The following is a 5403-nucleotide window of genomic DNA, read 5'->3' as shown; positions in this document are numbered from 1 at the left end:
ACTGCTAAATGACATAATGTTTTCATATTTAGTTGCCAAAAATATTAAAAGTCTGGCAATTTAAAGGATTGAAGGAGTTTTAAACATTCTTATCCGGTATGAATTAGCACAAGTACTTAGGCAAGCAATCTGGCATCATCTTGTGAAGTAGGAAGTTTGTATATCCCATAATCCAACAATTCCATTTCTACGGTGCTTCACAAACTTTACCATGCATACAAACTGACCAAGGATGTTGCTACATTACAAATTCTCAGGTGTGGGCCAACATTCCAGATTTTTAGCAAGCTACCAGGTGGTGCCCACACTTTGAGTAGCAAGATAAACCCAATATAAACTTTGCATACGTACAAAAGGAGATATGTATAAAATGTCCATAATAGCACTTTAAAAATAGCAAACGACTACCAATAATCCAAATGTAAATCAGTAGAAAACTTGATAAATTGTGGTGCCCAGTGGAATATTATTCTGTAGTAAAAATGAATGAATTATAGCTAGACACAATAACATGAATAAATCTTGGTAATAAGAGTATTGAGTGAAAAAGCAATTTTGAGAATACTATGATATACTTCGTATAAAATTCAATATTAAGCAAATCAAGATAATATATTGTTTGTGCATAAGTACATATGTAATGGGGTTCAGGACATGCTACCTCAAAATATGGCACCTTGACATTTGAAAAAACAACAGAAGCAGGAAAGTCACTCTCACCTCCCTCTACTTCTCTAAAGCAGGACATAAAACCTATAGGATTTTCTGATCTTCTCTTGAGGCAGGTCATAAATCCCTTATCCAAGAGGTGCCCTCCCTATATGCAGGGAAAAGGAGCTAAAGACACACAGATGCCGAGAAGAATCTGAACAAATGGGCCTTGCTAAGTTTCCCCAGTTTATTCCCATTAGTTCATATCCTTTTGTTCTCCAGTCATATTTCTCCAGGACTGTCCACACTTCATCAAACCTAGCACAAGAAATACACATTTACTCATTTCTTTGGGTCTTCATTTCCCTATAAAGGCTTCTGTATCAAGTAAAATTTATATTAAATGAATTTGTGCTTTTACTTTTTAGTCTGTTTTTTGTTATAGGGGCCTCAATCATGGATCTAAGATGAAAGCAAAGGTATTTATTTTCCCCTACATATGATACAATTATAAAAACAAAACAAAACAAAAAACCCATGATAAACACAAAATTTAGATAATGGTTTCCATTATGGGGGAAGCCAGCACAAGAATAGCATAAGGACAAGAAAATAGGCAAATGGAAGTTATTGGTAATGTTCTACTTTTTGGATTAGATTTTGGACCCACACGTGCCATTATACTAAAAAATAAATAATGAATTTAAAACATGTATTGCAAATCAAGAGAAAATAGCATCCAATACAAATATGTGTTTTATTATTTCACACATATATCAGCAGATTTAATCCTCACAACATCCCTATGCTGAGATATGTTGTTATCATCAAGATACAAATGAGGAAACTGAGGAACAAAAGAGTGAGGTAATTTGCCTACAGTTGCACAACTCATAAATGATACCTAGTAGTTGCTCAAGAAGCTCAGATATGTTGTTATCATCAAGATACAAATGAGGAAACTGAGGAACAAAAGAGTGAGGTAATTTGCCTACAGTTGCACAACTCATAAATGATACCTAGTAGTTGCTCAAGAAGCTCAGATATGTTGTTATCATCAAGATACAAATGAGGAAACTGAGGAACAAAAGAGTGAGGTAATTTGCCTACAGTTGCACAACTCATAAATGATACCCAGTAGTTGCTCAAGAAAAAAACTGAAGGGCACCCTTGTTTCTGCATTTTTTCTTGTATCTCAAATTCAGCTCAACAATTCCTAATGAATATGCCATCAGAATATATCCCCAATATGTACATTTTTCCCCATCTCCTCTGCTACCACTCAAGTGCAAGCTTTACTTAATTTGACTTGAACTTCCTCAATATTTTCTAACTAGACTTTCTGCTCCCTCCCTTATTCCCTATTATGGGTTGATTGTGTCCCCCAAATATACATTTGTTGAAAGTCCTAACCCCCAGTACCTCAGAATGACTTTATTTGGAGTTCTCATAAAGATAGGTAGGGTCCAAAGCCTTTATTCTCAACCACTTGCACCACCGTTGTTATCACATTTCCATAGTTAACTCTGTACCTTAGCAGAACTTTGGGTGAGCTGTTTTGCTTCATGGGCCAATAATTACCATGACTGAAAAATCTGAGTTGTATAATACCCAAAGAACCTTTTGTTCTAAAATCTCTCATAGATTAACAGCCCCTGGCTGGAAGCGACCTAATTCAGAGATTGTCTGGGTTTCTGTTCTCCTCTGGGTGTCATTTAGATTCCTTCTCTACAACAGTTTGGTCTTAAATATTGCTGTGAAAAGATGATAGGGAGGACTGGAGACATCATTAATTTTGCTAATTACTTTTGGCCAGTGTTAGTTCTTTTGAGTAATCCTCTTACTCCATATACAGATTGGAAATTTCTATGGGACCTGAGCATTTTGTTGATAGGAACACAATGTTTCTTCTCTTTGGTTAGCCTTCCAAGATGTTGCAGTTACTTTTTAGATTTGTCAACTCACTGGAAAAAAATAAAAATTAAAAAAAAAATTCCATCTGTCTTACCATTTCTGTTCCTTGTAATTTTTCTAGAAAATATCTGGGATAAAGGTTTCATTTCATTTATTTTTTTTAATGGCCTGGAGTGCTGAGTACAACCCTCTTAATTTAGGCTTATTACTAAACCTTTATTGTTCTGAGAAACCACAAGAACTATGACTTCATAGCTACTAGAATGTATAGAGGTATTCAGATGCCCTCACCTTGAAAATGTCAAGGTGCTGTACAGATTCTTTGCCAAGATTTGCTTAAAGGAGAATACTTTTTAAATTAAAAGAACAGGAAATTAAATGCCATTTGCTAAACTTTTTGGTCATGGCTTAGATATCATACTTGATATCATTTGAGTGAGGTATAATGCCCAGTAAATACACATATAAAATCTTAGCAGGAAAGACTGCTCTGGATGCAAAGAAATCACTACATTCTCAGAAGGTGATGTACCATTTATATTATTTTTCAGATATATATTTTTAAAGACCCTTTAGGGAGAGTTTCTTAGAGACTGCAATCTTGAAAACTACCTCTGACTCCCAATTCAAGACCATTTTCATCGAAGTCTCACCTCATGCTAAGTCTAAACTTTGCTCAGCTATTGCTAGTTTTCTCTCAGCTATTTCTAGGGTTGTACTTTCTCTCCAAAAACCGAAACAAACGAAAAGCACTTTTACTGTGTTTCTATTTACCTCATTTCATTATTTGAGTTCATAAGCTATAAATGCAGTCACATGAAAAAAGTACATAAAAATAAGCCCATAAAATGTCAGAAAGTAACCCTAGAGCAATTTTAGCTCGTCATTATTTGAGTTCATAAGCTATAAATGCAGTCACATGAAAAAAGTACATAAAAATAAGCCAAAAAAATGTCAGAAAGTAACCCTAGAGCAATTTTAGCTCTCTTTAGGCAATACATGTATTTTAAGTTCTTCTCAATTTCAAACAGAGCAACCATTCTGAGTTTGCCTTTATCTCTAGACTCTCTTTATCTTTCCCCAGATATAAGAAAAAAGTGGAATTAGATTTCATTTAGACCTTTAAAAAGGTATTGGAGATACATTTCAGTGCTATTTGTAACCATGATAGATGCCTCCACACTCACCACCAGAGAAGTTGTCCATTTTTGTACTTTTTTTTCCCTAAACCGTATCTCATTCTGTTTCCAAAGATGAAATATCCTGTCTCAGTCTGCCAGTTCCAAATCATTCTTTTACTGTAGAAGTTAAATGATCTCTTTGTTTCCCAAGTAAACCCACCCGGCACCTGCTGAACCGATAACACAAATTCCAGTAACATGAGTCCAGGTCCCCGTCCTGAGAGGAAGAGAACGTTTAGCTTAAGGCTGAAGAGTCCTCGCACACTTGCACCTTTTCCACCTGAGGTTTTAGAGTGAGGTCAAAGCTGGAAGGTTTGATTATTCATCCGGAGTGTGAGCTTTGGTGGTGGCTGCTTCTTTTTCTTTATCTTATTCTCATTCTCTACCTCCCTTTTCTCCGGCTCCTCTTCCCCCTCCTCTTTTAACCCCATCCTCCTTCTCTCTTTCTCTATTTCTTCTTCTTCTTTCCTTTCTCCACCTCATCTTCCCCTTCCTTCTTCTTCTGCACCAAGAACTACATGACATAGCGGTGGCAATAAACATAAACAACATTCATCCAATAAATAATTCAATTTATACCAAACAAACCAAATAGGATTTTTTTTTAAAAAAAATTAACATTTTTACTCAAAACCCATAATAACACAAGTTCATGAAGTAGATCCCATCCCCATTTTACAAACCAGGATTTTGAGACTCAGAAGAGTTAAATCAGCCAGCCAAATTTCACACAGATGGTAAGTTTTGCAGCTGAGAATTAAACCCAGATTAGTCTCATCCAAAAGAACATGACAGTAAAGTCCATTTTTGAAAAAAAGAAAAGAAAACAGGAATTTTTGGCCAAGCAGCTGGTTTCATACAGTAGGAAAAGGACTCAGTGGGGAATAAAGAGGCCGGGGTTATAGTCATGGTCTTGGCACTAAGTATGTCACTGAGTGACCACCTCTCTGAACTTTGGTTTCCTCATGCATGAGTCATAAAGACCGGACTAGATGATCCTACGGTCCTTTGGGCTTTGGACTTTAAGATTCTGTTCTTTTTAACTTAATCAAGGCTGCAGAGTTAGTCACTGGAATCATCAGGTGTCTTGACAGTCTGTCTCAGTATTATTTCTATTGGGCCCCCTTGATAAGCAAGAAACAGAGACACATGTAACCCAGGCAGTCATAGAGAACAGTGCTAGACTAGTCCCAACTTGCAAAAACAGCAAGTCTCCCCTTTTACCATCTCTTCAAAGTCTATGGCTTCTCAACTGTCCAGTCAAAGTCCAATAGACTTATCCTACCTGAAGCCTGCTCAGAGACACCAAGAGGGACACCCTAGGCAGAAAATAATCTGCTTGGTTCCTATTCATTTTTTTTTAAGAAGAAACAAGCAACTCAGTAATGTAGACACAATTTGGTTTCTCTGCTTCCTTATTCCAGCAGACTGGTTCACACTATTTACTCTTTTTGATGACCTCACCCCTATAGGACCTCCTCACCCAAATAATATACTTTTTCTGCCTCTCTTGGTTGTAGTGGTTTTATCATGACCTGAGATGAGTTGATAATATTCTCTCCTCTAGGAATACAAAAACTTTATAGAAGATGTAGAGATGAATGTGGTCAGTTTGAAGCAGTGAGCTAAGTCCATCAACTCTTGGGGCAGAAACCAG

This window comes from Galeopterus variegatus, unplaced genomic scaffold, assembly GCF_000696425.1.
Source record: "Galeopterus variegatus unplaced genomic scaffold, G_variegatus-3.0.2 Scaffold2384, whole genome shotgun sequence".
Classification (NCBI taxonomy): domain Eukaryota; kingdom Metazoa; phylum Chordata; class Mammalia; order Dermoptera; family Cynocephalidae; genus Galeopterus; species Galeopterus variegatus.
Note: the sequence above shows the minus strand (reverse complement) of the source record.